Raw genomic sequence first — 12,218 nt, 5'->3', positions numbered from 1 at the left:
TTTCGTTTGTTTAACATAAATTATATTACAAAAGTATTTTTTAATAACACAATTCCTCTTACAATTATTTTTAAAATTAATTGTAATACATTTTTGTTAAATTGGATTTTTTCTTTAAAACAGAAACACATTCACTACAAAAATCGTACTTGTTTATTGATAACTAATTATATATATTCTTGCAATTACAAAAAATTCACTCAAAATTGTTAAGTTTTATTATTTATTATATAAAGATTGTATATTTTGAGAGACAACCTCTGAGACTATGAATGACACATATCGCATGTTCTTTTTCTAATAAATGTTTGTTTTATGTTGTATATTTTAACATGCACACTGACACTGTTCAAAAATGCAAAAATATGGAACACTAGATTTATAAAGATTTTTTCTTCACAACAAAATAAAATACAATAATAAACCTTTGGTTTGCTTTTACCGTGCACTATGTCAAGAACTGATTTCGTCTGCTAGATTAACAGATTCGCAGTGCCACCTTCTCTATACGACATATTGTACTAAATTCTTCAGTCAGGATCCTAGACAGGGCCTGGCTAATTCCTAGACAACCTACTATACGAACTTGTACTGAATTTTAAAATCAGTGTCCTAGACAAATTTTATCCAGATTTTAGACAAGCATTCATATCAAAGAAAAGTAAAGGGAAAACTGTAAATTTACTTCTCGGGGCCAGGACAGTTTTTTCAGAATAAATTTCCACGACAAATACTGTCCAGCATTAGTCTATTTCTAGGAAGGCCACGATAAATTTCTACACGGAATAGTACCCCGTACTATCTATTTCTCTCCGTGTTAATTTAAATGTTCAGTGTACACTATAAATAAAGGAGTTGAATTTCAATTTCCCAGGGAATGTTATAAAAGTTCCACCCATTGGGGAGTTAAAGCAAAGGGAGTTCAACTTTAACTCCTTACACGAGTTGGAGAATATGATCCTCCATTATAAAATAACTCAAAAGGGAGTTGATACTGAACTCCCTAACCTGAACTCCCTTCCACTCTTGGTTAACTCCTTTTTCGGGTTGATTTTTAACTAGAAAAATCGAACTCCCAACTTCTAGTGCTAATAACTCCCTAAATTTTTACAGTGTATTTTCACACCACATCAGGACGACCAATTCAATACTTATAAAACCTTTACTAAAACTCGAAACTCAACATTTCGAAGTTTGCACTTAAATATTTAGAAATGTGCAGTAAATCTTTGGTTCTTCTGATTCAGTGTAAAAAAATTATTTTTTATTCGAAATAAAATAATTTTAATTTTTGGCATCAAATGAGCGGAGGGGTAAAAAATTCAAAATTAAAGCGTACAACTAATGCAATTATACTTCAAAATACTTTGTTAAACAACACGATACTTCAGATAATTCAGAATACTTTAGATATAATTCAAAAAAGTTCAAATATTGAACATCTACGTTCTTAAAATGTTTCAGAACATTATTTACCGGACATGAAACGTTCTAAAAGGTTCTTAAAACGTTTTTAAAAAGAACATATGATTTTTTGCCTACTGGGTATTGAAAGTTTGTAATTTATATCTTTGGACGGATTATTTTACTCTTCGATGGATAAAAGCGTTGCATGTTATTTTAATCGATTTTGGTATTAAAATTACATTTTGATTAGGATATTCAACGATATTTCAAATAATTCTCATTACTTCAAGATAATTCACAGTATTTTGAGGTAGTTTAAGATATATTTTACGATACTACAAATAATTCGCGTTACTTCAGATAAATGAGGATACATTTGAATAATTTAAAATAATTAAAATACGTCAAAATAATTCATGTTTTTTCAAAATATTTCAAAATAATTCAATACAGTAAATTGTGGAATCCTATTATTTTAATACCAAAATATGGATTGAAATGAGATGCAAAGCTTTAATCCATCGAAGATTAAAATAATCCATCCAAAGATATAAATTACAAACTTTCAAAACACAAAGTTAGACGGAAAGAAATGCTATCGAAATTTCTGCCATAAACTTATCGTTGAATTAGTTATACAGTCTGTCAAATTGACAGGTAAGTTAGGTTATATTAGCCATGTGAAGTCTGATTCAGACATCTTTCTCTTTGGAAGTACTATTCGTTTGGTTGGATTACCCAAACTGTATGGCAGTAACAGTTCCATGTTAATTCATATAGTTATACGATATGATAAAAACAGCAAGAATTATGTCAGTAATTACGAAAAATTTCTTTCAGTGTAGAAACGTTTATTTTCACCAAGTGAAAAATATTTCTATCTGGGGAATTGTTTACCCTTTGAAATAAGCGTTGAATATTAGGTTATGTTGGAAGAAATAAGGGATACTAAACTGAAGAAAAGTAGTGAACCAATGAGGATAATTGGTGGTCTTAGATTTTTTTTAAACTACAATGAAATAATTTGATACAACTTTTGCAGTGATACAAATTAATATATGTAACTTTTTTGATCTGCGCCAGTTTTGGCAATACTGGGCCAGTTTAGGGCCGTATTACATTTTATACTTGAGAAACTTGCTTCAAAAATCCTGTGCTATTTGGACATGAACATTACATTAGCTTGGTAGCGAAATTTTACAGATCGAAATCTTAGATGATGAAATCCTGTAGGGATAAAGTGGTGTATAAACTGGGACTTAAAGCGCAAACCGCACGATATATAGTCACCCTAATAACGATTTCTTCCTCACACACAGGGTTCAGATTCAGATTTATACTTGATTTGGTGTATAGGACCATACGGACTGCATTTTAACAGATAAAAATGATCATCAGAAAGTAGAAAAATTCGAAGGGAACAGGTTTCTGTAAGCGCGAGTATATATGAGCATCGTTCTTCTCTGTGACTCTCACTATGATTCTGTTTTATGCACACTCACTCTCTCCCTCTTTCTTCCCCTTCCTCTTCTTCACCCCAGTCGCTCTTCTTTCCCTTCTTTTTTTCACGTGTTTCTCTCTCTCTCTCTCCTCTTCCTTTCCTTCTCCTCACATTCTCCTTCTCGAGGAGACGCTGGTGCACGCTTGACCAGACGAAGCGAACTACGGTTGAGGTCAGGGTCGTATCAAACTGCACTCGGGCCCTGGAATTCCCTGTCTTAATACCTGCGGCTACAAACTCTTTCAACTTAATATCTGAGCGATTTTTCCAGTCAGAATACAAAATGCTCTCTCCTATACTTTCCCTCTCTCTCTTTCTCTTTTTTCCCCTCTAAGCCGATTTGCCTTTATTTTCTCTCTCGCTCTTTTCGCGGTATTTGCATTCATGCGCCCGAGGTCAGTGACACGCCATCGATTTTCTCGAGTTCCCGAACTCCATCGTTGTTGAGACCTTCCACGAAATATAGAATATACTTGCAATTTCTTCAAGTCTGCATTTCGTACATTTCACTCTTATTCTCTTAGTGCTTTCAGTTGGGGCCTATTTAACAAAGAAATAAATTCGATGCACATTCTGCTATCTCATCTGCCTAAATATCTTCATTATGAATTCAACAAATTAATCTTTTGTTTCTTTAAAAAAAGAATTTATTTTTCGGTGCATTTATCGCTTTATTATTCATTCATTCTTTATATGTGGACTTCCGTTTGAAAATCGGAATAAATTTAATCCATCAATTGTATTCTTACAGTTATAGAATATAATATTCTTAAATTAAGAATCTTTTCTTTTGTCTGTAGAATATTTTTTAATTTAAGATAAGTGTTTCTTATTTTAAGAATATTATATTCTAACAGTATGAATACAATGCATGGAAAATATTCACGGAAATAAAATTTACCTGGAACAGCGAAAAGTTTTACTTGTTTCAATTAAATCTTTCGCTATTCTAGTGAAACCTTTCGCTGTTTCAGGTAAATCTATTTTCCGTGTTCTTAAATTCAGAATATAATTTTTTCAGTGTATATTCCAAATTAATAAAGTCAAATATATTTGATAATAGTCTAATAATACTGAATTGGCAAATTTTTTTTTCATATTGATAATAAATTTTATCGGTGGTTCTCTCTAAATTTGAATTAATAAACATTTAAACTAAGTTGAATGAATGGCTCACTTTTTGCTTTTGAATTAGTTTTTTTACCATTAATTAGTTAAATGCCAATTCAAAAGCAAAAAGTGAGTCACTAATTGAAATTAGTTAAAATTGTTACTAATTCAGATTTGGAGAGTTGTTAAAAATGTTAATATTCTTAAATCTTTTGATATGTTAATTTTATATAGAAGAATTGATTTTGTGAAAACTTATAACTAGAATGGTAATGTAAATGAACTTGTCAAACACTATTTAGACTGATTAATGACAGTTGTGTAGCAGGATAAGTTAGGGAAATAAGTAGACGCACCAACCATACATTAGTAGATATATCCATCAACTATGCGACTGAGCTGACGGGTCTGACTGCTAGTCGCCTAGTCGCGTCTAGTTATAGAACACCGAATCTACTGATTTGCCTGGTGCCGGTGTCGATGCCGTAGGAGTCGGTGCCATCTCGTCCAAATACACATTCGCGTAACTTACCATTATCTCCTTGTATCAAAGATCATTTTCTCTGCAATAAAAATAAATACAAAATCACAATTCATCCTTCCTCTCTCTCTATATATAGTTGGCGATAGAAAAATAACTATTATAAAACGTCATTTTTTCAAATTCATTATAACAATAATAAAAAAAAATTCAGCTTATTTTACACATTTTGATAAAATTTTATTATTTATTATTTTTATAAAATTTAAATTTTTGTGAAAATATTAAAAGTTTACATTCCTTACATTAAAAAATTTATTTCTTTATATAATAATCGGTTACTCGAATATTATCAAATAAATATTTACTTGAACCAAATAATTTTTATTTCAATTAAATTTATGATGTAAATAAATTTGAATTAGTGAGAATTTGTTTACTAATTGAAACTAGTAGAAATTTTCACTTATTTTTAGTAAAATATTGCTATTTGATTTAATAATATGGTTTTACTAAAGTTTTAGTGAAAAATGACTAAAAATTATTAGGAATTTTCAATAATTTAAATTAGTGAACGAATTCTTATTAATTCAAATTTATAGAGTATATTTAATTTAAACACAAATTTTGGTTGATTTTAGTTACTCTCTAAATCTGAATTAGTAAAAAAGTTTACTAATTTGAATTAGTGACTCACTTCTTGCTTCTGAATTAGTAAAATTTAACTAATTCTAAAGCAAAAAGTGAGTCACTAATTTAAAGTAGTAAACATTTTCACTAATTCAGATTTAGAGAGTATACATGTTTGCTTTTATGTTAGAATTAAACATATTCTTTAAATTTAAATTGGTGAAAAGTAAACTACTAATTCACATTAGTCAGCATTTTTACTAATTTTTAGTATAATATTTTTATACTATTTTATATTATATTTAGTATAATATGCTTTTGAATTAAATATATTATTTAAAGAAATAATAGTTTTAAATTATAAAAGTATCATACTCTCTACGCAGAAAATTAAAAGGCATTAAAATAAGCTGCAACGCTTATTATTTTAATCCATTTTGGTATTAAAATAAGCAAAATTCGATTAAAATAATAAGCGTTGCAGCTTATTTTAATGCCTTTTAATTTTCTGTGTAAATTGCAGCAAAATGAAATAAGAGGATAGCAATGTTTTAGCTCTGGTAGTTAATATTTAGATGCCAAAGGAATTAGCTAATAATAATTGCTATCCTTATAATAGCAATTGGGGTTAGCTAAGGTAACTAAATTTTAGTTGAGATAGTTAACTATTTTTCTCCATGTATTTAAATTTACTTTTAGGTTATGTTAAAATAATTAAAACTATAATTTTTTAGTTATTGTTCCACTAAAAATTAGTTATTTTTAAGTAATTCAGATTTAGAGAGTAGACATTTCTTATATCTCAAAATTAAACTTACACACTGTGTGTTAAAGTAAAAAATATTATTCATAATTATTTTTATATTTCAATTAAGTATACGCTAAAAAAATTTACTCTCCAAATCTGAATTAGTCACTCTTGACTAATTCAACTGCGCTTATTCGTTCATTAAACGAATTAGTAACCGTTTTGACTATATAATTCTCAGTCAAAAATAACTAATTGATAGTAGAAAACAAATAATTCACTTAGTAAAGCTACTACTTCAATTAGTACAAATTTTAACAAATGAATTAGTAATTTATGACTAAAAATGAATAAAAACGGTTACTAGGTAATTTATTCAATAAACGAATCGGTGCAGTTGCATTAGTAAAAAGTGACTAATTCAGATTTAGAGAGTATTTGATTTAAATAATTGGTATAAAAAAATAAATAAATAAATATTGAGGCAAAATGGGTAACGAGTAGTATATATCCATCGTTATAACCTTAAATTTGATTGTATATAACAATTTCGTCGAACGAAGAAAGAATTTGATTGAGCCAAATAAATTTTATGTTGATTTAACCAAATTTGCGTTAATTGTATATATATAACAATAGATATATTTGGTTGCACAGAAAAAACCTGAATTCAAATTGAGTATAGATTCTATACTCAATTTGATTCGCAACAAAAATGAAACTGGTTGTTTCATTTCGAGTTCTAAGGTAAAAGTATCAAAATGAAACAGGCAAGTTTCATTTTGAGAAAAAGAAAAATGGAAAAATATTGTGAAATAACGAATAATTTTGCACAAAAACATGAAATATAATAATTACAAAGAAGTAAATAACACGCTAGACTTAATATATTTGATTAAAAATTGCTTGTAATCGCGTAATAAAATAATAAAGGAAATATGTTTTTAGGTTAGAAAAATGAAAACATGTGTTTTGACAACAGGAACGGTACTGCCAACTTAAATAATAGCGGTAAATTTAAAAACTTATGAAATTAATTATTATCTACGTAAATAATAATAAATAATTTTTATTTAAAAACTTCTAAATATTCGTACTGGTCAAAATAATCTTTCTGGTGTTGTTGAAATATTAGAAACAATAATTGAAATACAAAATTACTCTGCTTATGATGCCAACTTAGAAATCTGAAATTCCAGCCAATATCATTTTGAATAACATGAAGTTTGTCCCATACTCATTTCGATACCCAAAAGAAAATGAGTTGCAACAAAAATGAGTCCAAGTTTTTTCTGTGTGATTCAACCAAAATTTTTTTCTGAGTTTAATCTTGCATCAATCTTCCATTGTAGGTTATCATCAATCTTTCATTACAAGCTTACAGCAATCTTCCATTTCAATCTTATTACAATAATAATCTTTAATCGCAAGCTTATACACAGAGTAATCTTTCCTAGCAATTAGAAACTAGACGGTTAATAAAGACCTATAACTTGTTTTCTTTCATTCAAAATAAAATTTTCTTTGAAACAAAAAAAACTTTTTACTCACTTAATTTGAATCAGTGAAATTCACTGATTAAAATTAAGAGAGTAGTTTCAAAAAAAGTTGTGCATTAAATCAAAGAAATTCTAGCATTGATATATAGGGTCAAAGAAACATTTATAAGAGTTAAATAAAAAATTTCTTTGAAACGAAGATATTTTTTTTTGAATCAAAAATAATTTTTTTTAAAAACAGATATAAAAAAAAATTTGTCAAAGCAATCTTTTTTCTGGGTGTAATTTGAATGAAACTGGTATATTTAATAAGATTAAGCTATTTCGATGAGAAATGACAAAAGTGCGATTAAAAAGAAAAGAGGTCGTTTAATAGAGACCAGTAATGTGTGGTGACTATTGTGATATAGTTTAGAAAGACACGTGGCTAGTGGCTGTTGAAGAAGCTTGGAGGAAAATGCCGGTATATAATATATATATACAAGAGAAAAATTGGAAGAGTTGTGTGTTGAAAAATGCACATATGTATATAGTGTTTGGGCTCACGGTGGGGCGCTATATTCGCGAAAACCGTCTTGATTGGCAAGAATACGGTCCTGTCTAAGGCGGGGCTCGCATATATTGCGAACCGCGAAGAGAGGCAAGCGGTTGAATCGGATTGGATTGGGTTGGGGCGCAACTCGCAAGCAAGCAAGCAAACTGGTTTGGTTTTGTAGGGCTTGCACCACTGCACCGCTCTTTCGGCGAGACACCGAGACAGTCCAATTTATGCATTACGGCTATGTAGGCACTATACGCTATCAAAAACTCTGTGCCCGGACTTTTACACCATTCGGCATCATCATTTTATTCATTGCAATAGTTATACAATTTTTATCAAGTGCCTACAAAAACAAAACTCGAAATTCATATCGGTAACAAAAAAAAAAAGAATCCGCGGGAAATTGTTTAAGTTTCGGTTTTTTTTGTTGTTTTTCTGTTTTTTTTTGTTATTGTTACAAAATTCGCGGTGTTTTTTTGTTGCATTTTACACATAGAAGAAACATTCATTTATGAAAATTACAAGAAGATAAACAGGGATACGTGATCATCAGGCAAGGAATATCATCTATGATCCGCGTGTGCTGTTTTTTCGAATACGCGTCTACTGATAAAAACGACCGTCGTGTTCCAGTGTCGATAATATGAATTGCACATTCTCAAGAAAAAGGTCGTGACTTTTTTGTGTGTTGTTACTGGTGATCAAAAATTCATTCCTGGAAAATTGAAGCCTTCAACAATAACAATTCGGTTCAGGTACCATTCGTAAATACGTATTTTTATACTCATTATTTCCAACGAAAAAGAATTCAAAAAAAAAAAAAAAAAAAAATGGGGAAAAAAATAAAAATTTGCTTGCGCGCGCGCGCTCACGATTCTTAGTGCATGCATTCGTCTTACATCTATATAAAAGATAAGTAGTGTGTACCGTGTGAGTGTGAGTGTGCACCGGTCGGCCGGTTGGTTGGCCGTTGGCGGTAGATTCCGCGCAAGGTTATGACAACAGATATATATATATATATATACATATATAAAACTATATATATATATATATCACAAGTGTGCAAAAACCAAGAAGCCAGAGGATAAAATAATTTTGTGAATTCAAGGACTTGTTTCTCGTCGAGACTATATAGCAAACGTGAATCATTTTTTTTTCAAAAAGAATATTTTCAGTAGGCGAGAATATATAATTTTTGCAAAAAATCAAAACATTATTTCCTCCACCTTTTTTTATCTTTCAAAATAATAATAAAAAATTCCATTTTTAAAAATATATGAAATTTAAATTTTTGCAAAAAAAACTTTTTTTTTGCAAAACTTGGATGACGCTCTTAGATTGAGAACGGGTTAACGCCTGGCGAAGGCAGTTCGTTGTTCGCCGAGTGCATATTGCATAGCGAACTTTTTATTCTCCGGTTTTTGCACGGGCCAATCAGAATTCGCGAGGGCGCTCCAAAGAAAATGGCAAACTTGTGACGCTGGGTCTTTGCGCGTCGCTTAGTGAACCCCGTAGTTCGCGATCACGTTGACGTCTGTCGCCATTTCCTCAACAGGAGGATTTCGCTCGATTATTTTTTAAGGTAATAAATGGATAATTTCGTGAATTCGCGAGAATATGAAATTGGCAAATCAATTTGATGGATTTCATTGTCAAATGATTGAAAATTTCGCGTGTGTGTGATGTGTGATTTTTGTGTGGTAAAGATCGCGCGCCACGTTTCGCTAAAAAATGCACAAGTGCATCTTGGAGCCGGCGACCGACTTTCTCCAAATCGTGTATTATATAGAAATCAAATTTAAAGTTCACCCACGAGCCTTTGAAAATAAGTAGAAAACGCATTTTACTGGTCCAGTGTTGACTTTCTTTGTCAAAAAAAACGGAATGAGCTGGCTGGCTCTCTGGTCATTCTGGTCTTTTTCTACTTAAGAAACGAGACAAGGAGACATTCGCCTCCTCTCGAGTGTCATCGGGACAAGTCGAATATCTTTGCTTTGGACTTGTTAATGCACCAGTGAATGACGAGAGACTAGTGTTTTTTTTTCTTGTTCAATCTTATCATTCGTATTGTTTGTTCATTTTTTTTAAAGTCTCGCGATAAATTTACAATATTATGGATATTTAATTCTCATTCATGAAAGACTATTTCGTTTATAACAAACGTTAAAAAATTTTATATTTATGAGTTTTAGTACTTACAACAGGTGTTTTTGACTATTGAATTTTTAGAAAAATTTTTTTAAATGTTTAAAGAAAAAAACTAACTGCAAGTGATTATTTTTCTTTTATCTATTATTGTTATAGAATGCACGTCAAAACTCGTGAATTTTTTTCTATTTTTACCGCAGACTCTAATTTACCAGAATGTTCACAAATTTTTTAAGTTACACTTTTATATTTTGTAATTTGAATAAAATAAATTATGCCGATAACACTTTTAAAGATCAAACTAATTTTACACAAAGTTTATACATAACCTCACATTTTAATTTTAGAATTGCGTTATTTAGAATAAAATTCAAAAAAACATTTTTTGAGTATATAAAAGTAAACAAATACCAAATATCACTTTACGATAATCACTAATTAAATTGTTGAATTTAATAAATTTATTTATTTACACAAAACCGCATGTAATAAAAACAAAGATACACTATTGGTTTGTAAAATGATAAGCACTTTTATTATTTTTATTTTGTTTTATGAACAATTTAAAAAAAAAACGATAGTACTTTTCTCACTGTTAAAAAAATAAGATGAAATAAAAATTTATTGCACAGGTGTAACTTCAAAAGTCATAATTGTGTGGGAATTGTACACTAATGTAAAAAGTGAATGGAGAGCACTGACGTGAGTTTATCTCTGAAAGATGGCAGCACTATGCTGTGTTAGTCGCAAATTTATTTAATATAATTATTAAACTCAAGAAATTTTTTTCTAATATCAACAATTTTAAATTAAAGAAATAATAAATAATTATCTATAATAAAAAACAAAATTAACTCTAACATCATAGAAAGAGTTGAAAAGAATTTATAGTTGAAACAATTGAAAAAAATATTGACAAAAAAGAGATAAACTTACTTACAAAAGAAATATTTAAATAATTGGAAAATAATATATTGTAATTTGTTTTCTTTTTTCTGTTTATAAGTCAATACACATTGTTTTTCATTTGTTATTCTATCTATATAAAATAATAATAATACTCTAAACATGTTTAAAAAATCTTTTATAGGTATTTAAAAACAAAATTAATTGGATAAATAAAATAACATTAAGTTATAATTATAGAAAACTATCCTAAAAAGTAATTTCTTTCTCTTAAATAATTATGTTCATATGTAAGAAAAGAATTTTAAAGATAGTTCTTTAACTTAAACATTTTTGAAACTGATATATATTTCTGCATAAAAAAAAATCTCATACAAAGAGAAAACTTTATTCTCTCAAAATAAGAATGTTTTACTCTTTTATTTTTTTAAATTATAAAACAAGATTTTATTCTTTTTTTTAAACAAAGTATTGCAAAATGAGTACTTTAGTGTTCTCCTCTTTGATTAAGATGTTTCCTTGAATATTGAAAGTAGGAGGATTTATGTCGGAGGTTGAGGTTCTATTTTCCGCATTTCAGAAAATCTCAAATTTTCCTCATTAGTAAATAATGAGACAGTACTGGTTATGTTCTAATACGTATTATATTAACATTCTCTTAATTAAAAGAAGAATTCTTTTAATAGTGTTTTCAAAATTAAAAGTTGTATTAAAGTGAGAGGAAATTTACTAAAAAAAAATGGAAATTAATTTCTTTTGATTGGATGTTATATGTAGTGGGGGTAGTTTTATTTGAATGGTAATTTAATTTTTTTATTTGTGTTAACTTAAAAAACTTACTTGTTTCAAGAAATAAAAATTCATAAGTTATGTTGTTTTAAAAATTATAACAAATTTATTTGAATAAATAATTTACTATTGGAGTTATATTGCAACGAAACTTTAAAAAAAGAGAGATAAAATCTATTTTTATTTCTGCAATCAATATGTTTTTATCTATTGAAAAAATGATAAATTTTTGTGTTTTACAAATATACTTTTTTATATTCATGAAAACTTATAAATATTTTTAAAGTTTTCTTTTATAAATAGTTATTTTGGTTTATTTGAAAATTTAATACTTTTTTTCAAAATGAATTATTCTTAGATAAAATTTTGTTTTAATTAATTTTCAATATTCTAAAATTAAATTACATCTAAAAATTTTTTTCAGATATTATTTTTGTAAAGATATGAAATGTTGTCTA

The 12,218-nt window shown here is 28.5% G+C and overlaps 1 protein-coding gene and 1 long non-coding RNA gene across 13 annotated transcripts in view; one reads left to right on the top strand and one right to left on the bottom strand.

The window, feature by feature from the left end:
• Nucleotides 1–1,902: 1,902 nt before the first annotated feature.
• LOC127278998 (uncharacterized) lies at nucleotides 1,903–10,405 on the bottom strand. Its single transcript, XR_007842579.1, has 3 exons — nucleotides 10,117–10,405; nucleotides 4,375–4,581; nucleotides 1,903–3,448 (listed from the first exon to the last, which is right to left on the bottom strand). It is a non-coding gene; the product is annotated as an uncharacterized LOC127278998 (long non-coding RNA).
• LOC127278997 (heterogeneous nuclear ribonucleoprotein R) overlaps nucleotides 8,116–12,218 on the top strand; it is a 34,440-nt gene continuing 30,337 nt past the window's right edge. For 6 of the 12 annotated variants that reach the window (XM_051301038.1, XM_051301041.1, XM_051301035.1 and 3 more), the window contains exon 1: nucleotides 9,337–9,499. The gene's annotated coding sequence lies outside the window, so the exon portion shown is untranslated. Of the gene's footprint in view, nucleotides 8,673–9,335; nucleotides 9,500–12,218 lie in introns of those variants that run through there. The other 6 variants (XR_007842578.1, XM_051301031.1, XM_051301036.1 and 3 more) reach the window with 2 other exon arrangements.

Source organism: Leptopilina boulardi, unplaced genomic scaffold, assembly GCF_019393585.1.
Source record: "Leptopilina boulardi isolate dan_hultmark-lab unplaced genomic scaffold, ZJU_Lbou_2.1 LbouV2_213, whole genome shotgun sequence".
Taxonomy (NCBI): Eukaryota; Metazoa; Arthropoda; class Insecta; order Hymenoptera; family Figitidae; genus Leptopilina; species Leptopilina boulardi.
This window is presented reverse-complemented; position numbering and strand designations above follow the sequence as displayed.